This window comes from Nicotiana sylvestris, chromosome 11, assembly GCF_000393655.2.
Source record: "Nicotiana sylvestris chromosome 11, ASM39365v2, whole genome shotgun sequence".
NCBI lineage: Eukaryota > Viridiplantae > Streptophyta > Magnoliopsida > Solanales > Solanaceae > Nicotiana > Nicotiana sylvestris.
In genome coordinates, this window is record NC_091067.1 from 52,407,876 (window position 1) to 52,432,210 (window position 24,335).

The window sequence follows — 24,335 nt, forward strand, 5'->3', positions numbered from 1 at the left end:
CGGACATGATCCCCGTATAGAGGATGTCGTTCCCCGAAAAATGGAATATGAAGCGTAAGTAGACATACTTAATTAACTGCCCATTTCTTTCTTTCAGATACATTTCCTTATGAACTGACTTCCTTCGCTGATATAGCTACTACAGCGTACCATGATGCGGTAAGGAATATTTCAAGTTGGGTTGCTAAACTGGACTCGATTTGCCCATATGTCGTGCGAGTGTGGTGCGATTTATCGAAGGATCGATGGGAAGCCAAGGATCATGGTGGGACCTCATTCTCTGCTATAGTTTCAGTTTTACAAAAGTTGTTGCTAATTGTGCTCTCATGCCCTGTGATTGTTTTTGTATTTGGGCAGGTCTGGGGGAGGCCTTCTTGATGAGAGAAACTCTGCCTGGTGAAGCAGGTGCCCAATAACCGATGAAGAGAGGAAAAAACGAGAGGGATCATCGACTTATCCTCCGAAATCCAAGAAAACAAGAGTGGAAGATACTAAGGATGATTCAACAACATTAAATCCAAAGGCATCGGGGAGTTCCCGAGATGGAGGTGAAAAGAATGATGATTCTTTGACAGCACCCGAAGGGGGAGAGGATTTGATTGTTTCACATACTGTTGAGTTGGTGGCTTCCGAATCATGGCTCAATTCTGTTGTTGCCTCGCCTCGGGCTGAAGAGGCCTACGAGGGTGTATCCGGCGCTATCACCGAGCCGACCGATAGCCAAAAATTTTCTCGAGTCGAGGTGCGCTCGGAATGCAATTCAGAGGAGCCCAATTTCGAAGCTCTTTAAAAGCAAAGGACGACCCCGATTGACCCAGCCGAGGTTGTTAAAGTGAGCGATTCCCCTTCAAAATCGGTTTTTCCTCCGAGGGAGATGAAAGATACCCCTAATAGAGAGTTTCTTGGCATAGGGACGACCGCTGGTGATAAAAATACATTTGAAAATCCTTCTGTTGTGCCTGAGGGAAAGCCTGAGCCTAACATTTAATAAGATCGACAGGCTATGCGAGCAGGTAATCTATTCATAAATTCTGCTTGGCGCCCCGACCTTTGCCCTCCTAACCTTTTTTCTTTCATGGTTCCAGACTAAGGTGCTTTATAATCAAACATTCGCCAATTTTGAAACTGAGATGACTCGCCACGAGGGCGTACATAAGAAACTTACTTTAGAAGCCGACTAGCTCAGGGCCCTTTCTACCAAGAGGGAATAAGAACTCCATGGCCTTCGAAATTGCTTGGAGGTGGCGTCCTGGGAAAAGGCTCGTCTTACTGAATAGGTTGCATAGCTCCAGTTTGTTTTTTGTCTGTATGTCTAACTAACTTCCGTATTTTAATATCTTTGGGTCTATTTTTGCAGTTTACGGAGAAGGATGTCTTAATGGGGAAGGAGCTCCAAGCCAGGGACTCTGAAATTCTTGAGCTTAAGCAGTATTTGAGTGAGGTAATCTCTAAGAGAGATGCCCTCCAAGGATAGGTGGTTTAGATCAGGCGTTGCCTCGAAGATGCGAGGGCTAAGAGTAGTAAGCATAAGGACTCCATATTGAGTTGGTTACTATGCTATCTGAGGTCAGGGCTGATACTGTGGTGCTCGTGACCTCGCATAAGGAGGATGCCTCTACTATAAATGCTCAAGCTTGGATGGTGTCCGAAGAGGCTGAGATGTGCTTGACCCGAGCAGTGGAGCATGCCCGGTTAGAATCTCGGAGACAGACGCTCATGGATATATACGTAGGGGGCGTTAACTTAATTGCCGAGATTGAGAGGGTGAATATCCCAGAAGAGGAAGTTGCGGCCCTACTTCATTTTGAAAGCGAGTCGAGCAGCGACTCTGGAGTTGATGAAGATGGAGGCGAGGTCCCTGAAGGGGAGGGGGCCATTGGAAATTCGGAGGTTATGGCCGAAGCTACTGGAAGCGTATTTTTTGGGGAGGCCGTGAAGGTGTAGCTCCGGTGATATATTAAGGTTTTTATTTGTTTTTTTCCTTCACAAGGGCTTCCAGATGTAGGTTTTGTAATTGTACGTTTATGAATCTTTTTATATGTGTGTCAATTTTATACCTTTTCTGTTTTCCCTTTTGAACGACTTGTGGCATTTGTCTAGCAATTGATCTAAAGTTGTGGGTCTCAATTTTAGACCTTTAGGTTCCTGCTACCATCGAGCGTTTATCAATGGTCGAGAGTTGATCTGTAAGTCTGTCGTATAGGCTCCAAGGCCATTTGCGCAAATTTTTAGATTCTCACGCGTCGGGTCAGTACAACCTTTTAATGTAAGCTGGTGTCTTAGGCTCTTATGCTTTTGATTTTAGGCATATTTGGTTAGCTGCTTTGGGTTCAGTCTTCGAATCGAGTTTCAACTCGAGCTCATTGACCCTTAAGTTTTTGAATCGGTACGACCTCTCATACGAGCTGGCGCATTGGGTCGGTGCGACCTTTTAATGTAAGCTGGCGTCTTGTGCTCTTATGCTTTGGGTCGGTACGACCTCTTATATAGGCTGGCGATAGTGGCTCTTACGCATAGTGAATCTTAAATGGGATGGAGATAGTGGCTCTTACGCATTTGGTCGGTACGACTTCTTATATGGGCTAGCGACAGTGGCTCTTACGCGTTGAGTCAGTATGACCTCTTATATGGGCTGGCGACAATGGATCTTACGCATTAGGTCGGTACGACCTCTAATATAGGCTTTATTTTTCCCTCGTTAAGGACTTTGTGAAATTGTGTCTGCCTGACTCTTCGACGGTTCGATAAAAACCTCGATTATCAATCGTTATATGGCAATAAACGAGTACCTCGGGAGGTTTTGCTCGGTGGCTGAGTGTTTCGAAGCCTATAGTTTGGAGCTGACATGGTCAAAGCTCTTGTGCTATGTCGAGGTTAGCCTATTTAACCGGTTCTTTTTGAAGTATTTTCGAAGCTGTTGAAGGCCTATGATTTTCTAGCGATGGTCGGGCGTCCTCGAGTCGCGTTAATTCAGCCGGAGCATTATGACCGTGGTCAATTTTAATTCCCGAATGGAGTAGTTTTAGCGTCTATACCGAGGGTATGCCTTTTTAGGGGTTTTACAAGTTCAAGTATATAACCTTAACTTTAAGGTCGGGTTACTGCCTTTTGTAAGGTCTTACGTTTTGGTTACTTGGTACAAGTATAGCTCATGCCTTGCCTGAGGTCTTACAGATATTGTCACTTGGTACAAATATACTTCATGCCTTGCTTGAGGTCTTACAGATATTGTTACTTGGTAAAAATATAGTTCATGCCTTGCTTGAGGTCTTACAGATATTGTTATTGCCTTTGTAGGTCTTACGAGACCGAGGTTTCCCACATGTCAATTTTATACCTTTTTGTTTTCCCTTTGAACGACTTGTGGCATTTGTCTAGAAATTGATCTGAAGTTGTGGGTCTCAATTTTAGACCTTTAGGTTCCTTCTACCGTCGAGCGTTTATCAATGGTCGAGAGTTGATCTCTAGCTCTGATTCCATTTTTGTAAAGTTGATATAGCCTCATTGAGGGCTTACGAGTTCTGAGATTCCGACCAGAAGGTCATATGGCTTTGAATTTTTAACGCCAGTCCCTGAGTGTTCGGGACATTTTTTAGCTCTGGAGCCATTTTTGTAAACTTGATATTACCTCGTTGAGGGCTTACAAGTTCTAAGCTTTCGACCCGAAGGTCATACGACTTCGAGTGTTTGACGCCAGTCCCCGAGTGTTCGGGGCGTTCTTGGCTTCTAGAGCTATTTTTATAAGAAAAATACCGAACTCCTCTCAAACGCGAAATGCTTTGATGGAGGGTAAAATATTCTTTGATTACTTGGTACAAGTATACATGTTTTAATGTCAAGGGCTCCGTTATTCTATACGGACACAGTTCGTTCGACTGTTTCGACCGGTACGTCATGTTCCTATCGAGACACCATTTAGCACGTCTTGGCTTCTCCAAAAGGGTGACCTTCCAGGGGGATGCCCCCTAGTATTCGAGGTAGATTGAAGAGAAGCCTTGAATACTTGTTGAGTCTTCCGTAGGTAGCATATGGATGCTTCCTCATTAAAAACCTTGCCGGTAAAACCCTTCTTGGGATAAAAACCTTGTCGAAGGAAAAGAGTGCAGTGTATGCTTTCGAAACCTAGGGCCTTCGATCTTCTAGCAGTAATAGTGTTTGAGCATTGATACATTCTATTTTCTTGGAAGCTGTTCGCCTTCCATGGTGCCAAGTTTGTAGGACCCTTTGCCAACTACCCCGAGGATGCGGTACGATCCTTCCAGTTCTGACCTAGCTTTCCTTCATTAGGATTTCGAGTATTCAAGTTAAATTTCCTTAGGACTAAGTCCCTGATTCCAAAATGCCAGAGATTTGTTCTCCTGTTGTAGTATCTTTTGACCCATTGTTTTTTTGTGGCTATTCGGACCAGTGAGGTTTCTTGCTTTTCATCTAATAGTTCGAGAACAATAGTCATGGCCTCATTGTTCGAGCTCTCAGTGGTGTGTCGGAATCTAGTGGTGGGTTCTCCGACCTTGACTGGTATCAACGCCTCGGCGCCATACACTAGGGAGAGAAGCATTTCCTCGGTGCTTGATTTTGGAGTTGTTTGATATGCCCAGAGTACTTTGGGTAATATTTCACTCCATCTTCCCTTTGTTCTTTCTAGTTTCTTCTTTATGTTTTGAATGATGGTTTTGTTTGTGGACTCGGTTTGACTGTTTGCATAGAGGTGGTAGAGCGTTGACAGGATCCTTTTGATCTTGTGATCCGCGAGGAACTGAGTCACTTTGCTTCCGATGAATTGCTTCCTGTTATCACACGTTATCTTAGAAGGAATTTCGAATTGGAATATGATATGGTCCCAGATGAAATTAATGACTTATTTTTCCCATATTTTTTTAAGGTTTGTGCTTCAAACCATTTTGAGAAGTAGTTAGTCATAAATAAAATAAATCTAGCTTTACCTGGCGCCGTTGGTAGAAGTCCAACGATGTCCATACCCCATTTCATGAACGACCATGGTGACAAAATAGAATGTAGTTGTTCACCAGGTTGGTGAATCACTGGGGCGAATCTTTGGCATTTGTCGCATTTGCGGACGAACTCTTTGGTTTCCTTCTCCATGTTGTCCCAATAGTAGCCTGCACTGGTTATTTTTCGAATTAACGAATCGACACTAAAATGATTTCCGCAGGTGCCCTCGCGAATCTCTTGGAGCACATAGTCTGTATCTCCCATCCCTAGACATACTGCTAGAGGGCCATGAAAAATTCTTCTGTAAAAAACTCTACTTTCGTCGAGCGAGAATCGAGTTGCTTTGGTTCGCATGACCCTCGACTCGTTTGGGTCTGCGGGTAGCTTCCCGCTCTCTAAATAATCAATATATTTATTTCTCCAATTCCATGTTAGGATAGTGGAGTTGATATCGGCGTGGTTTTCCTCGATCACTGACTAGGACAGTTGAACAACAGATCCGGGGAGTATGTCATCTTCCTCGCTATTCTCCTCTCGGGATATGTGGACCAGGGTCCATTCTTTGAAGCGGTGAAATATGATTTGAATTTGCTCCCATTTACCTTATTTACAACCACAAGGGAATCGCATTTTGCTTCAATGACCTCAGCTCCTAGGCCTTTGGCCAATTCTAGACCTGCAATCATAGCCTCATACTCAGCTTCACTGTTAGTTAACCTTGTTGTTTTTATAGATTGTCTAATCACGCCGCCTGTACGTGGCTTTAGGACTATGCCGAGCCCAGACCTTCTTATGTTTGAGGCGCCGTCGGTGAATAGGGTCCATATCCCAAAGGATGTGCCCGTTTTTAGCAAAAAGTTCTTTCTCGACCTCGGGTACGAGAGAAGGAGTGAAGTCGGCTACGAAGTCTGCCAAAATTTGAGACTTTATAGCCGTCCGGGGGTGATACTCGATATCATATCCCCAGAGTTTGATGGCCCATTTGGCCAGTTGGCTGGATAATTCGGGTTTATGCAATATACTTCGAAGGGGATACGTTGTTAAAATCAAAATATGATGGCATTGGAAGTATGGTTTAAATTTTCAAGACGCACTTATTAATGCAAGATCTAGTTTTTCCAGGTGCGGATACTTGGTTTCGGCATCACCCAGTGTTCAACTTACATAATAAACAGGGAATTGCGCGCCTTGTTCTTCTCAAACCAGCACACCACTTACCGTTATCTCTGATACGGCCAAGTATAAATATAATTTCTCATTCTCTTTTAGGGCGTGGAGCAAAGGAGGGCTATGGAGTCCACTCGATTTTTTTTTCTTTTTGAGCAAGGAGAAGAAATGGTGACTACTGTCCGATGACCTTGATATAAACCCGCCCAAGGCTGCTATCTGCCCGGTCAGCTGTTGTACGACCTTTACGTTATTTACCGCCGTAATTTCTTCGATGGCTTTGATTTTATCGGGGTTGATCTCAATTATTCTATTCGATAGCATGAAACCTAAGAATTTGCCCGATCCTACCCCGAAGGCGCACTTCTCGGGATTGAGTTTCATGTTTTAACTTCTGAGGATGTCGAATATTTTCTGTAAATGAGTCAAATGGTCCTCTATGCACAAGGACTTACTAGCATATCGTCAATATAAACTTCCATGGACTTGCCTATTTGATGTTCGAACATCTTATTAACTAGGCGTTGATATGTGGCCCCTGTGTTTTTTAGCCCAAATGGCATTACATTGTAATAGTACGTACCATACTTTGTGACGAACGAAGTCTTTTCTCTATCCTTGGGGTTCATTTGAATTTGATTATACCCCGAATATGCATCGAGAAAAGTGAGGATTTCATGTCCATCCGTGGCGTTGATCAAACGGTCGATGTTGGGCAGTGGGAACGAGTCCTTTGGGCACGCCCTGTTTAGATCTTTATAATCTATGCATATTCTTATTTTATTCCCCTTTTGGGAACTACCACCACATTGTCCATCCATTCGGGTTATTTTACTTCCCTAATAGACCCTATTTTGAGGAGCTTCGTTACCTCGTCCTTAATGAATGCATGCTTTATCTCAGACTGGTGTCTCCTTTTTTGCTTCACCGGTTTGTACCTGGGGTCGACACTTAGTCGATGGGTAGTTATCTTTGGTGGGATCCCTGTCGTGTCTAAATGGGACCAAGAAAAGCAATCGATATTGTTAATAAGGAATTGAATGAGTTTTTTCCTGAGTTTGGGGGTTAATCCCGTCCCCAAGTATACCTTCCGATCTAGGAGATGCTCAATCAATACGACTTGCTCCAGTTCTTCAACGGTCGACTTTGTTGCGTCCGATTTTTCGGGGGAAATGAAGGTTCTGGGAGTGAGGAAATCCTCTTCATCATCCTCGGGGGTTTGTTGGCTTTCCAACTCTTCCGAGGTGGAGTGTGCAGAATTCAATACCTTTTCATGGTCCGCGAACATTTCCTTCGTTGCATATTGCTCCCCATACACCGTCTTTATACCGTCCATTGTTGGAAAATTCATTATTTGATGCAGGGTCGATGCTACCACCTTCATGTTATGTATCCATGGCCTACCGAGCAAGGCATTGTACCTCGTGTCACCTTTAATGACATGGAACCTGGTATCTTGAACTGCATCAGATATGTTAACTGGGAGGGTGATCTCTCCTTCCATTGTTTTGCTGGCTATATTGAAGCCGTTGAGGATTCAGGAGGTAGGTATGACCTGATCGAGTAATCCGAGCTGTTCTACCACCGTCGACCTAATTATGTTAGCGAGCTACCTGGATCCACAAGTACACGCTTAATTTGGATATTATTTAAGAGAAATGAGATTACCAGTGCATCGTTGTGTGGATGAGACAGAGTCTCAAAGTATTCTTCACTGAACGTGAGGATGTACTCATATGCTCGGCCCCGGGTTTTCCCTTATTTTGTTACATAAACCTTTATCCTACTTGGGGAACGTCGGTTCCCCCGATAATCATATGAACGATGTGCTGAGAGTTTCCCACTTTGCTTCCCCTGTTTGCTTATCTTTCTTCCCGGGTGAGGGTTTTTCGAGTGTCCAGTTGATTTTCTCGGCATGTACTCCTATTGGTGTGGGAACTTACGCCAATGTGTTGAGTGTTGTGTGAGACCGTATCAATGGGAATCGGTTCTGGTGCGACCTCAGAGTTTTGTGGTGGTACACCATTACCTGGAACAGCTGCACCATACTATTTATGGTCTTCGAGGCCATTGTTGTCATGTGCGTTTACCGAGCTAGATATTTTGACCTGAAATCAATGATTCTTGGACGAGCAAAAACGTGAAAGATAACTTGTGTTATGTAGTAAACCAACAAGAAAACAATGAGTATTATTTTTAGCCCCATGGTGGGTGCCAAACTGTTTACCTTGAAAATGGTAATAACAATTAGATTTGATTTTGTGGTTCTAAAAATATGTGATCTATTTTTATGCTCGTTGTTAGGCAATAGATGTTAAGTAAAAGATTAGAAAGAATAAGACAATAGCTTGAAAATAGTATAATAATCAAACCAAATGGCTAGAAATCGGAGCCTCGAGCTTGTGCGTGTGGGGTCTCGAGGTCAAGTCGGGTGCTAGACTAAGGGCAATCAGTGGAGGATTAACAGTTATGATAAATTTGATTGCAGCTCTTTTGACCAATAATGAGCAATAAAATTAAGAATAATAAATAGAACACAATGAATATAAGCAATAAATGTAAGTATCAACATTATGAGTCCAGGTTAGAGAGCTGAGAGAATGTTCTTGTATATTCAGTATTGAGTATCAGATCCCCTACAAAAATGACAAGGGTCCCCTTTATATATGAGGGAAAAATCCAATATGACATATGTGTAATTATTAAATAAAGTAGCGATACAACCACTCAATCAGCCTGGTGCACGCTGTGACTATTTGCGCAGGCATTGTCATAAAATACTACTCCTAGGGAACTTCCCACTTACTTGCCATAAGCATCGGTTTGTTCTGTCCCGACACCGGGCATGAAGAATCCCTGAAGACATCGAACCCCGGTCTATTCTCCGGGCCCTTCGAGATGAGATTGTGTAATGCCTCGTCTACCGTAAAATTGATCTTCCCGATTTTAGCCGTATACAGTGTACTAAAAAGTTAGAACTTGGTCAAACCTTTCAAATTTAAAGCTTTAAGGTGAGGAACATTCTTCCATATCTGTTCTGATTAACCTGAAACCCAAAACCGACGATTACATAAGTCATAGTACATCATACGGGGCTAGTCATACCCGATAATAGCGAGCAAAGTGCAAATTCTCAAAACGACGGGTCGGGTCGTTACATCCTCCCCCACTTAAACATACGTTCGTCCTCGAACGTGCCTAGAGTTGTTCCGAAAACCACCAAATCGCTGTGTACCCTTACCACACACATACCTGGGGGTGATCCCGTGTCACCCTATCTCATATAGGTTCGATAGCACAACATAACTGAAATTTCGCAATCCAACCTAGCCCATAAACCTTAGAACAAAATTTCCACTTCCAAAATTGTCTACAAGATCAGAATCTCACATTTATACACTGTATAAGCCCAAACAAGCTGTATCAAACTATATTTGTAACCCAATATGTAATCACCTAATAACTTCTACTCACAACAGCTACTCAAACAACACAATACCGGTAATAAATCTCTTATCAAACAAAGCCTCACTCCAACACTTTCGTATAATGCCAATGATGAAAGCAAACATTAAGAAATCATAACCATTCCTCATATCAACCAGTCATAGAGTTCCTTATCCTTCTGCAAGTACTGTAGTAAATTTCTAAGCCGAATTCCAATATTATCCTTCCAAAATGCTGAAATCGAATCCGATCGTATTCAATCTAGACCCCAATGACCTCATCTCACCCAGCACGACTATTCTAGTGACATGGCACATCGAAACAATCTAAAGCCACAACTCGTGCAACCCGTGCACCAGTAAGCAATAGTCCAACTGTACACAATTCATGGAAAAATGACTCAAATGAGAGAGCTGTACCGCAATCTCACCAGTACCACCACAACACAATACTGAGAACCCATCACACATCGTAGAACCACAACACACGAATCTAACCCGAAGGATCATATCTTAACATAACTTCGCTGCAATGCACGACCCTATCCAAACACTGGTCCACATGAGACACCCCAAGTCACCATGCTCAAAATCATCAACTGCGCGCAATTTGATTCCTAATACCAAAAGTGAATCACCATAAACACGTAGAAACAAATGACACAATTCCATACCAACCCAAAAGAACATATCCAATGCGCAATCAATCATGCAACACCCAAATACCCGTCTCATTCAAATTCCTCTATAAAGCCCCAAATTGAACCCTATCGCTTGTGCATAAAATCAACGAATTACAACTCCTTGCAATACGGAAAGGTAACTCAAAGATCACTCCCAAACGCGAATAAGCTCAATGACAATCAAACGACATATCCCTCAACAATAGCAATTCGGAATCAGCAAAGCCGACTCGATGTAGAACACACATCTATATTGGCCTATCAATGAACCCCTTATCAAGAAGTTCCTGATGCTTCTCCTTCAATAATTTTAACTCCTCCGGTGCCATACAATATGATGAAATAGAAATGGGCTGAGTGCCCGGCATCAAATCAATACCAAAATCAATAACCTTGTTTGGCGGCATGCCCCACAGGTCTGCAGAAAACACATCCAGAAAATCCCTTACCACCGGAACTGAGTTGATGGTAGGAGTCTCTGCACTGACATCCCTCACGAAGGCCAAATAAGAAAGACAACCCTTCCCGACCATCCTTTGGGTCTTCAAAAAAATCACTCTATTGGGAATATAATCCATCGAACCTCGCCACTCAATTCGTGGCATCCCCGGCATAGCCAATGTTACCGTCTTAGCGTAAGATTGCAGAATGGCACGACACAAAGACGACCAATCCATACCTAATATCACATCAATATCCAACATACTAAACAACAAAGGATCCACTTGGGTATCCAACACCCGATACTCACCACACAAGGTCGATACATGCGGTGCACAACCATGACATAACCTATTTATGAGAACTCCCGGTCTTCAAATCCGTATAGCACACGAATCTCCATATCTGATCCCAACTCCACAGCCTGTACATCAAACACACCTCTAATACTCGATCATTCCACGAGGGATACTCTTATAATCTTTCTGTGCCACCAAGCAAACTCGAATATCAACAATCGATCAATAAGATAGTGCCGCAATACAAATGAAATATCCTTAACTCAAACATATTGCCCTTTCTGAAAATGTATATCCTCTTCAAGCCACACCAATTTGTAATATAATTTACCTAGTCATCTGAAACTGTCCATGATGCCTAAGAATTCATGACCTTCTTTTTGGAACTGAACCGTGACCTTACACATGCAATCCTCACTCCTACACAACATACCGCATATACCATGCCATCGCATAATAAATATGAGAACTTCATAGTCCATTCCGAGCCACAAGCAACTATGTATTCAACTAGCCAAGAGCTTTCCATTTGATCCCATCTAGAAGAAAATCACTATATATCACATGCTCCTCACTCCAGTAGAAAATATACATCCCTAACCGTGGTAGAAACCATCAAGAACTCTCTGAATCCCATCTACACAAAACCAAACCATCAGAACTGAATACTTTTAACTCAACCAAGTTACGCAGATCACCAAAAACCCATAAGCATTGCTGTGAAACACCTGTAGAAACTCATTACCTCACAAGCACCCAAAGAACCAATCATATCCCTCACCATACCAATCCGACCTACTACCAAGCTATCCTATTTATCCAAGTTCCTTCTAAATTACCTTCAAATAGATACTTCTCCTTACCATAATACCGTAATCCTCAACTCAAACTCACCACACGGGACAGAAGCATAAAACTACACCGTTTAAAGGCTCATAAATCGCTGATACTTTGTTAAATATCCCCAAAAGCACCACATTCAAAACACTTACCTTGAAGAGACTTCCTGCGAATCCAAAACAACTACCTTCACCTTCCTGATACTGATATGCAGAATCCTTAATTGATATAGAAATGCCACAAGTCTTGACACCCTCCAATGTAAACCTCAGTTTCTAGCCAAATACATATTCTAAAGAATTCCAAATTGATACATGTAAATCATGAACCCGTCAAAACATCCTCGAGAGTTGTCCACTCTACTTAGGTCTCAATTAGGCTGATCAAAAGGTCCGAACGACATGTGCCCCATTAGTACAACAACACCTAAGGAAGTAACCCATCCTTCTAAGAAGCCGAGTGATATCCTCATCCATACCGTTTACATCCCTTACGACAACAACTAATTCATCCAACGATTTCTCATATACTCACAAAGCATAACACACCACTATCCAAAATTTCCTTTACTCGGATCATCCTTGATCTCGACCTCTGTAAGCCACGACTGTTTCACCGGTATACCATGAACTGAAACTAATACAAAACCTAGCCATTCAATTAACTATCAATAGCAGACTCCCCCACTTGCCTCAAAGCCATAGGCCAAAACACACAAAAACTCGCAATGCCCATACTGTATTACTGCCATAATACTATAGGGAAATTAAACTAAATCCTTTATAAGCTCATGCAACACAATCATCAAGTACTTCAAATCATCAGCAAATCTTGCATTCACCCTTGTAATAGTTAAGACAACTCTCATACGCAATCTAAACTCAAACTGCAGCACATATAATTCACTAGAAAAAGAGGACCTCTAACAAACAATATAGGGGTCACACAAACTTCCGAACACTTCGTAGGAGATAACCCACCTGCTTTTCCTAAAACTAACTCCTCTTCCTTCCCTTCCACCGTCATAAACATCACGCAATCACTTAATCTTTCTGAGTCTGAACTCATATCCATAAAATCTACCTCACTCCCCGCCTAAATAACATGAAAATATCCTTCAGCACACCCACAACTCGGGGCTATGCATCAAATTACGATGGAAATCAAGCACCAGATAGTTCTTTCTACCCTCAAGCAGATCTTTCTTGTCATATACAAATCATGTGAGCGCACCTCGCATTCACATCATACTCATCAAGTAGCCATCCAATCATCACTTTCTTTAATAGGGACACTATCGAACATATAAATCCAAAAGCACGTGCTCACACAATCAACACCTCAGTGCTCAAGTTGTAGGCAAAGCCCGACCTCAAGTCCACCAGACTGGCCCAACATCAGCACATAGAAATCACATCTCGCCCCTCGATCAGGGAATCACAAGCCGTCGATGCACAACAGATACCGAGCATTCATGTGCTCATACGAACGCGTGGAAGGAATTTCAAGAGTTACATTTAAGGCTGACTTAATGACGCATGATAAGAATTCAAGAATTTAGGATTTCCTAAAGGTTCTACAGCCTCTCAAAGATAAGAAAAGACGTCTCCATACCGATCCACGAGACTCTACTAAACCTGTTCATGACTCGTGAGACCTATGTAACCTAGGATCTGATACCAACTTGTCACGACCCCAAAATCGGCCCGATAGTGATGGCGCCTATCGTGAAACTAGGCCAACCAACACAATACCAAATCAAACAAATATTATATAAAAGGAACGTTTTAGGCTATTAATCAAATTAAATCCCATAACATGAGCCTAACTAACAAGTGCGGAAAAAAAACACAAGCCCGACATCGGGGCGTCACAAGTCATGAGCATCTACTAAGGTCTGAATACAACAAAGAGTACCATAGTCTGGAAAAAGATATACTAAAACAGTCTAAGGAAGATGAGATGGGGAAGAGCAAGATTGTGAACGCTAGGCAGCTACCTTGCTAACTCCGATGGACCTGCCACTGAGTAATCAACACCCGCTACCGGGTTCAAAAATACCTGAATCTGCACACAAGGTGTAGGGAGTAATGTGAGTATGCCAACTTAGAACGTAATAAAATTAAATAAAGACTGAGCAATAAGAAAACATATAATCTACGTCATAACACCACAGTAAGTACAAGATGTTTCCAAAATAGTATATAAATCAAGTCATCTCGTTAAAATCCAATTTCAGTAAAAATCCTTTGAAAAATATCTTTCTAACACTTTCAACAGAGATTCAATAAAGTTTAAAATAAAAATGATGAAAGTCGTAAATAGTCCCTCGGCAAGACATGTATCATAAACCACCCTTCGGGCAAAACATCAATCAGAAACAGCCCCTCGGCCTACCTCAGAAACAGTCACAATGACCATTCATAGAATATAGACTTTCAATTATATATCTAACTTATCAACAAATCAAATCAAAGTGGGGGCACTTTAGAACATATCAATATCAACCTATCTACTCATCTATAACCAAAATTGTTCCTATACCGAATTGACAACCGCACAATTTTGGACGGTCAATATACAAACACATTAATAAAAAACCTTTCTTGAAAAAGTAGGTTAGGATTCTATACACTCCATATGAAAACATTAGGAAGAAATGGAATGGCACGGGCCATTCTTTTTTCCCCTAGAATAATAATAATCAAATTCGGACCACGTTTGAAAATGTCTGGTTCTATTTAGTATTCATGTTCCCCCCCCCCTTCTAAATTTTTAACACTTTGAGATTCTCCACTTTAGTCTTTTATGCATATCAAGAAATGATGAAGTTGTGCTTCTTTATGAGACTTTGCTTAAATGCATTATTATATCTACCTGTTTCCCATAATCAGTTATCTAAATAAAAGAGAATTTTCATAAACCACCCTTCGGGCAAAACATCAATCAGTAATCAGTCACTCGTGCACAACTTGTATCAAGATCAGCCCCTCCGGCAACATCATATCACTCAGTTAGGGTACCCGCGCTCACTGGGGCTATTCAGACTCCAAAGGGGCTCCTACAGCCCAAGCACTATAACAAGCCATCTAGTGGAATAAATCAGTCAGGCCCTGAGCCTCATAAAAACAAGCCACCTCGTGGGATAAATCAATCAGGCCCTCGGCCTCACAATATCATGAATCAGTAACAACCTGCTACGGTGTGCAACCCAATCCCATATTATCCTCACAACACAGTCCCTCAGCCTTACTCAGTCAGAAACCTTTCAAGCCACTTGGGCTAACAGTGAAAAGGGTGCTCAACCCAAAATATAATTTTATATAACAAACAGAGTAAATAACACTGCGTTACGAAATTCTGTAAGAGTATAGCATGGCTGAGTACAGATATTATATCAAAACAGTAAGGGTTAGTAGTAAAAAAAAGCCCCTAAGGGTCTAAACAGTTTGGCACGAGGCCCAAATATGGCGTTCAGCCCAAAACATAGTAATATTTTCCAAAGAACAATAGTATCAAATAATTTCCAGTCAAATATGCGACTTAATGGTCGTACGGGATGGACCAAGTTACAATTCCCAACAGTGCACGCCTTCACGCTAGTCATCTAGCATGTGCGTCACCACAAAGTAGTGAAACAATGTAAAATTAGAGGTTTCATACCCTCAGGACAAGATTTACAGTCATTACTTACCTCAAACCGGACAAAACTCTAACCCGCGATGCCCTTGCCTCTCGACTCGGCCTCAAATCGCCCCAAATCTATCAAAAATCAGAATCATATCATCAATACATGATAAAGGAACAAATCCCACATGAAAATTATTAAATTAAATCATAATTCTTGAAATTGGCCAAACTCGACCCCTGGTCCCACGTCTCGAAATCCAATAAAAATCACAAAACTAGAATCTTTATCCTCTTACGAGTCCATATAAACCAAATTTACCAAAATCCGACTCTATATGACCCCTCAAACCCTAAATCAAAACTCTCCAAAATCGCAAGCACTAACCACTCATTTTACCCTTAATTACTACTAAATACATGATTAAACCACAGACAACTACCAAAATCACGAGTATTAAGGCTCAAGTTACTCACCTCAGTGAAAACCCCCTTGAATCCCTCTTCAATTTGATCCCAAAAATCCAAATCCGGATGAAAAATTATGAAGAATGACCAAATTTCACGAACGGGCCTTTTTATACATTCTTCCCAGCACTTCCGCATCTGCGGCCCAGTTCACGCACCTAAGGGACCGCACCCGCGATATAAACGCCTTATCTACGCATTTCACTTAAATCTCCAACTTTACCACCTGCGCCCCAGGCCTCGCACAAGCGGGCTCGCAGGTGCGGTTAAATCCTCCGCTCCTGCAACAAATTCCGCATCTGTGGTTGCTTCTCGCGTCTGCGATCATCGCACATGTGGTCCCCACTCCGCAAGTGCGGAAACATTAGAAGAAGCAGCTTCAGCTGCAAAATCCCACTTCCAAACTTCTCCGTTAACCATCTGAAATCATCCCGAGCCCCTCAGGGTCTCAAACAAATATACCAATATGTCACATATCAACATACAAACTTAGTTGAACCTTTGGAACACTCAAAATAATGTCAAAATACCAAATTACCCTCGGATTCAAGCATAAGAACTTCTAAACTTCCAAATTCTGCAAACGATGCCGAAACATACCAAACCTCGTCCAAATGACCTGAAAGTTTGCACACACGTCAAAAATGACACTATAAACCTACTCCAACTTTCGAAATTATATTCTGATCCCAATATCAAAATTTTCACTACCGACCGAAAATCGCCAAATTTTCAATTTTGCCAATTCAAGCCTAATTCCACTACAGACCTCCAAATCACATTCTGGCCACGCTCTTAAGTCCAAAATCTCCTAACGGAGATAACTAAACCATCAAAATTCACATCCGAGATTGTTTACTAAAAAGTTAAAATTTGGTTAAACCTTTCAAATTTAAAGCTTCAAGCTGAAGATCATTCTTCTATATCTGTTTCGATTAACCTGAAACCCAAAACAGATGATTATATAAGTCATAAAGATGGTTGGAGTTTACAAAGACCCAACCCCATACGGCACTGCCCGGCATGCTGCTTACCATACTAATCACATCGTGACAAGGGCGGCCTCACCTGACTTGACTCACCCTTATATTGAGAACTTGAGGCCCTGAAATTCTGGCCAGGCCCTGAATATGTGGAACGATCAAATCTCTTACTTTTAAATTTAGGGGGCGCACTAGCCAATGGCTGGGCTGGATACCTGGGGTATTGTGGTCTCTGACCACTTGAAACTCACCAGAAGGACTCGAAGACCTCGCTCTTTTATTTTAGGCTCTATTATGCTCACGATCGGCGCTCTACTTCTACTTACGCTCCTTTACACCCTGAGTGTATGCCTAAATACAAGTAATATCCACTTCTTCCTGAAGTGAGACCGACATACAATCGTTAAGCAATTGCGGCTCTAACCCCATCACGAACCGGTGAACCTGATCCTCTATCTTAGATACAATAGTGGGAGTATACCTAGCCAAAGAATCAAACTGAAGACTGTATTCCCAAACACTCATGTTACCCTGCCGAATGGTCAAGAACCTATCAACTCTGGCCCGTCTAAGCTCTGCTGGAAAATAATGACGAAGAAAAGCCTCTGTAAACTCCTGTCATAGTTTTTCAATTGTAATTCCTATCTAGCTTGTTTAGAAGCATTCCATAGGAAACCCTTTGTAAACCTTAAACCTGTGTGTTTGTGTTTTGGATAAAGTTGGTCATGTTGGAATGTTTTTGTAATTGAGTTATTACAAAGTGGCTTATAATAGAGTATTACAGGTTAGTGAAGGATTAAGAGGTTAATTCCTAGGTTGTATAAAAGTTGCTCAGTAGTGAAGTTGAAATCCTACAAGGGTAGGTCGTGGTTTTTAATCCCATTGAGCTAGGAATTTTCCACATAAAATTCCTTTGTCATTATATTTACTGCAGTGTGCGTGTGTACTGTTGAATCTGGTAGAGTACTTGGTTCTCTATAGAGTTTAGTGGATCCTTATATTCTATTAATTGGTATCATAGCGGGTTCTTTCTATCAGGTTAACACCTAGAAATGATCTTCATGGTTGTTCCTTCAAACTTCGAAGAAGGCTAGTCTACTTATAGACTTCCAAGGTTCAAGGCAATACTATGGATGGTGGAAAACGAGAATGCACGACTTTATCATGGCTAAAGATTCTGAGCTATGGGATGTTATATGTGACGGACCCTTTGTCCCTACAAAGAACCTTGACGAATCAGGTGTAGTCATCCCCAAGACTAGGAAGGAATTCAATGACGCTGATAGAAAGGCCATAGAAAAGAACTTTCGTGCCAAGAAAATTCTTGTTTGTAGCATTGGTCCTGATGAATATAACAGGATATCATCATGTTAATCAGCAAAAGAGATATGGGAGGCTCTTTAGACAGCTCACGAGGGAACAACACATGTTAAACAATCCAAGATTGATATGCTCACAACTGAATGTGAGTTCATCAAAATGAAAGATGATGAATCCATCCAAGATATGCATACTCGATTCACCTCCATCGTCAATGAGCTTCACTCTATTGGTGAAAGTATTCTAAGAAACAAGCTTGTCAGAAAAATCTTTAGTGTACTACCCAATTCTTAGGAAAGCAAAGTTAACTCCATTATGGAGGCTAAGGACTTGCAGACACTGACCATGAATGAACTTGTTGGAAACATGAAAACCTATGAAATGAAGAAGAAGAAGAAGAAGAAGAAGAAGAAGAAGATGAAGATGAAGAAGGACAATGAAAGAAGAGAGCCCAAGAGGGAGAAGAACCTGGTCCTTAAGACAGACAACAATGACTCAAGTGGTGAAGATGGGGACATGGCCTACTTGACAAAAAGATTCTAGAAGATGCTTCACAGGAATGGAGGCATTCCAAAAAGGAGAAGTTCCAGCAAGCCATGAAATTATGACCTCTATCATAAATATGGCAAGCCAGGACACTTCATCAAGGCTTGCCCCCTTCTAAAGCAAGTTCAATACAATAACATCTTTGACAAAGCAGCCAAGAGGAACAGGGTTCCCGACAAACACTTCAAGAGGAAGAATGATGCTGACAATGTTGCAAAGCAAGATCTTGCTGTATGGGGAGACTCCTCCAGCGAATCTGAAGAAGAAAATGACCATGGTGGTAGTTCAATAACTGAAAATTCCTCCTACAGTACAACTACCCATTTCCTACAGTTAGCCAATCAGAACTTCTCCCCATATCCGATCACCCAACCCCGCCTTCCCCCCTCTCCGATCACACTTTTGCCCCATTCCCCACTCGACTGGCTGAATCTGTTCCATTTTTCCTCTCAGAATCTGCAAATCTGACAAAAAAATGTCACAAGGAGACACAATACCTCTTAACTCGACATCCCAATCGGACATTGATGAAATCAAAAACCTCATCTATTCCCATCCTTCTACTGTCCTTCTAGCTCGCCCTCCTTCTCCTCCTCGTGCTGCCATCCCTATTTCTTCTTCTCCTTTCATGCCTTCCAATCTCCTCCCTCCACCTCACCCTACCGCCAATCAGAAGACGACACACGTCCCTTCCGTTCCCGCTCCTCCTCCGCTGCCTTCATCAGCTGGACAGTCCAATATAGCTGCTATGGGATTCGGATCTCCGCCCAATACGCTTACGGAGCCTGTTTGGGATACCGTCAAAAGAGATCTCTCCAGAATTGTTAGCAATTTGATGTTGGTGGTTTTCCCTAATCCGTATAGAGAAGATTCGGAGAAAGTGCTTTGGGATTGGGATATCTAGGATCCTTTCTTCTTCATTGTCTTCCTTGGTCTCACCTTGTCCCGGTCTGCTTCTGTTAAAAAGGTAACATATCTACATTTCCATTGTTATGAACAATCACTGTTAATCCATTTGGTAATTTTCCCTTACTATATGAAGGCTCCGATTTAAATCCCTAGTTATGCCCAATTTTACATGTGTTTTGTCTGAGAAGGTACTGATATGTGTAAGCTTTCTAATATACTCCCTATATTTTGATAAAGAAAATAACAATAGGTTCATTTTAATTCGTACTACTTCAGTCCTAGTAGTTGTGATTAGATAATAGGATGTTTTAGATCAAGGGAGTCCTGCATGCTCAAATTAGATCAATAGACTCCTGTACGGGGGAATTAAAAATTAAAGCTTTAAAGATTGTGCGTGCTAGGGGAATAAAATACAAAGTGATATATCCGTAAACGGCTCGATCAACACTTACATAGATCTAAACCATCAATCACAAAACTTTTCATGCTACCAATCATAAGGGTTTTGGCATTTCTTTCAAAAGCAGGTGCAGAATGAATTATTAGCCATGTCGCAGAGAAGCCAAAAAAGAGGATCTCGGCAAAAAAAGAAAAGAAAAACAGATATTCTAGGCATAACATGCTAGTGTGTTATCCGTCTTAGGGTTACTTTTGTTTAATAAGTTGAAGAAATTCTTAGGCGGAGTCTTTTCTTGCGCAAGAGTTGTCTGCACAAGTACACTTCCCATCGATAACCTGAAATGAATATTTGACATATGTTTTATTATCAAACATCAAACTATTAGCCACAAGTGTAACGTTTAACATAACATCCCTACACCGTTTCTCCTCCAAGAAGCCTACATCCATTACCAACTTGGTAGGAGATAATTGGTAATAAGTGGAATAGTCGAGGTGCATACAAGTTGGCTTGGAAACCACTGTTATTAAAAAATAAAATTGGCGTTAAAGACCTTGATTGACATTTTAAGCTCTAGAGGTAAGACACATGTCTCAATAGTGCCAATCAGAAATAGGTTTAAACACCTGTCCCTTCCATTCCCATTCCGCCTCTGATGCCTTCATCATCAGGACAATTGAATATAGCTGCTATCGGATTGGGATCTCATCCAATACGCTTACGGAGTCAATCTGGGACACAGTCAAAATAGATTTGTCCACAAATATTAGCGATTTGAAGCTTGTGCTCTTCCCTAATCCATATAGAGAAGATCTAGGGAAAGTGTTTCCGGTTTGGGATCTCTGGAGACATTTCTACTTCATTGTCTTCCTTGGAGATCTTTCTACTTCATTGTCTTCCTTGGTCTCACTTTGTCCTGGTCCGCCTCCGTTAAGAAGGTAACTCACCTACGTTGCCAATTTTATGAACAATCACTGTTAATCAATTTGGTAGCTTTCCCTTTCTATACGAAGACTCCGATTTAAAATTTAAATCACTAGTTATGTCGAATTTTACATGTGTGTTGTGCTAGAAGGTACTCTATTATGTAAATTATGTAAGTATAGTCACTATATTTTGGTAAAAGAAGCAAATAGGTTCAGGTGAGTTGGTACTACCTCAGCCCTTTTGCATTGTTATTACAAGTTCAATGGGTTTTAGATGAATTTCATTTTCGTGATTTTGTGGGTATGTTCCTGTAGTTTTGAGGTATATAATTTGACCAATTCTAATTTACTATGGCACAAAAGAGCGTACCTATACGCTCAAATTAGAGTCTAGAGGAATAAAAAGATAATGCTTTGAAGAGTACAAGTATCAGAAGAACAAAATAAAAGTATAATCTATCCACAAACAGGTCGATCAAAACTTACATAGATCTAAAGCATCAGTCACAAAACTTTTCATACCACCAAACAAAAGGGTTCTGGCAGGTGCAAAAAATTTTCCAATGAAAAGGAGAAATTTGTGATGCCTTTTCTCTTTTTGATGAAGTTGTGATCTTCTGGTGTAATCTTCTATAGAAATTCGTGAGAGTTAATTTTACTAGTCATGTTGAAGATAAACGAAATAAGAAAATCTGTAGGCTTACTCCTACTTAATAAGCTAAAGAAATTTATAGACAGAGTCATTTTCCGGTCATGAGCTGCCTGCACAAGTATGCACAAGCACATTGCCTATAGGCAACTTGAAATGAACCTTTGACATATGTTTGTTTATCAAATATCAAACTGTTAACCACATATTTTTGATGAAGTAAGTGGTATATTAATAACAAAAGCATCCAGCGGATGCAAAATTACAAAATAGGAGAAGTATCAGCTCACAATATAGACAAAAACAATCAGAGGATTATGGAGCTGATAAATTCCAAAAAGAGGTCAGGATTATATATAGGGGTATGGTAACCCAACTAAAAAGGAAAACTAAACATCTAGCCTTAAGTTGACATCTGGCAGTTGAAATACCGTCAAAGCATCTTTGATTCCTCTCAGTTCATAAGCATCACAAAATAGAAGCACGAACCATAGACCAAATTTTCTTGATGGATTTGTCAACTTCCCAGTAGCTCCAACACACAAAGGTTTCCCTCACACTACATGGCATAGTCCAATGCAGTCCATAAAGTGAGAGGAACATAGACCATAGGTCAGTAGCAACTGAACAATGTAGAAATGGGTGATTGATCGATTCAGAGTTGCAGAGACATATGTGACATCTGTTGGCTAATTGGAAATTCATTTTGATGAGGTTGTCTTGAGTTAGGCAAGCGCCATGTAGAGCAGTCCAACAGAAAGCACTGATCTTTGGAGGGAGCTTCGTCTTCCATATAAGTTTCCACGGGCATCGATCAATCAATACTTTATTAGAGATCAGATTAAAATAACTTTCTTTGACTAAAAAAGAACCTCCCCTCTTGTTGCCCCATTTAAGTTTGTCCATAATCTGAACGTTGACTGAAGCACTTTGGAGACTACCAAGAAGAGCCAACAAGTCCTCATTCTCCAAATCATTCAGGTTTCTTCTTAAGTGAGGGCACCATGAGTTCTCCACCCAATTTTGAGCAAATGTAGAATCTGGGTTAGACACAAGCGAGAACATTCTTGGATAAACATTTTTTAATATGGTAGTTCCTATCCATAAGTCCTTCCAGAATAGGATACGTTCACCATTGCTTAACTGGAGTGATGTATTAAGAGAGAAAAAATCTCATAATGACCTGATGCCCTTCCATATCCCACAACCATGAGGAGTATTAGCAAAACTAGAGCACCAGTGGCTGTCACAACCATATTTGGCTTGGACTACCAAGAAGAGCCAGCAAGTCCTCAATCTCCCAAGGTTTCTTCTTAAGTGAGGGCACCATGATTTCTCCACCCAATTCTGAGAAAATGTAGAATCTGGGTTAGACACAAGCGAGAACATTATTGGATAAGCATTTTTCAGTGTGGTAGTTCCTATCCATAAGTCCTTCCAGAATAGGATATGTTCACCATTGCTTAACTGGAGTGATGTATTAAGAGAGAAAGAATCTCACAATGACTTGATGCTCTTCCATAGCCTACAACCATGAGGAGTATTAGCAAAACTAGAGCACCAGTGGCTGTCACAACCATATTTGGCTTGAACTACCAAGAAGAGCCAGCAAGTCCTCAATCTCCCAAGGTTTCTTCTTAAGTGAGGGCACCATGAGTTCTCCACCCAATTCTGAGCAAATGTAGAATCTGGGTTAGACACAAGCGAGAACATTATTGGATAAGCATTTTTCAGTGTGGTAGTTCCTATCCATAAGTCCTTCCAGAATAGGATACGTTCACCATTGCTTAACTGGAGTGATGTATTAAGAGAGAAAGAATCTCACAATGACCTGATGCTCTTCCATAGCCCACAACCATGAGGAGTATTAGCAAAACTAGAGCACCAGTGGCTGTCACAACCATATTTGGCTTGGACTACCTCCTTCCAGAAAGCCATTCCTTCTTTATTATACCTCCCGTGCCATTTCATAAGCATATTTTTCTTGTGTAAAGCCAAATCCTTGATCCCTAGTCCCCCAAGTGACTTAGAAAGAATTACCCACTTCACATGGTAAATTTTATGTTCTTTACTCTTGCCCTCCCATAGGAATGAACATCTCAGTTTGTCAAGCTATTTCTGAACACTAGCTGGAAGTTTGAAAAAGGACATAAAGTAAGTAGGTATGCTATCCAAAACACTATTAATAAGGGTTATTCTGCAAACCTAGGGAGAGATGTTGCTACTGCCAGGAAGCTAATCTCTTCTCAAAATTTTCAATGATTCCATTTATAGTAGATTTATGTCTAGCAGCCAGAGGAAGTCCTAGGTAAGTTGTCGAGAAGGACCCTATATTACAACATATAATTTCAACCAAATCCTCTAAACCGAGAACTACATTAATAGGATATATGATGCTTTTATACATGTTAACATGTAGCCCTGATAGTGCTTCAAAAATCATCAAAGTGAGAGTAAGATAATGAACTTGAGTATTCTTAGCACCACAAAAAATAAGAGTATCATCAGCAAACAGCAAATGTGAAACTGAGACTGAATGACCAGATCTATTGCCAACCCCAAAGCCCTCTAACCAGTGCAGTTGTTTGGCCTTGTTTAGCATGTTATTGAGTCCCTCCATAGCTAGAATAAAGAGGAAGGGGAATAAATAATCCCCTTGCCTTATTCCTCTCTTGGGA

The 24,335-nt window shown here is 41.2% G+C and overlaps 1 pseudogene; it reads left to right on the top strand.

The window, feature by feature from the left end:
* The first annotated feature begins 19,226 nt into the window (after window positions 1–19,226).
* Window positions 19,227–21,722, top strand: LOC104229539 (protein YIP4a-like; annotated as a pseudogene).
* Window positions 21,723–24,335: the final 2,613 nt, after the last annotated feature.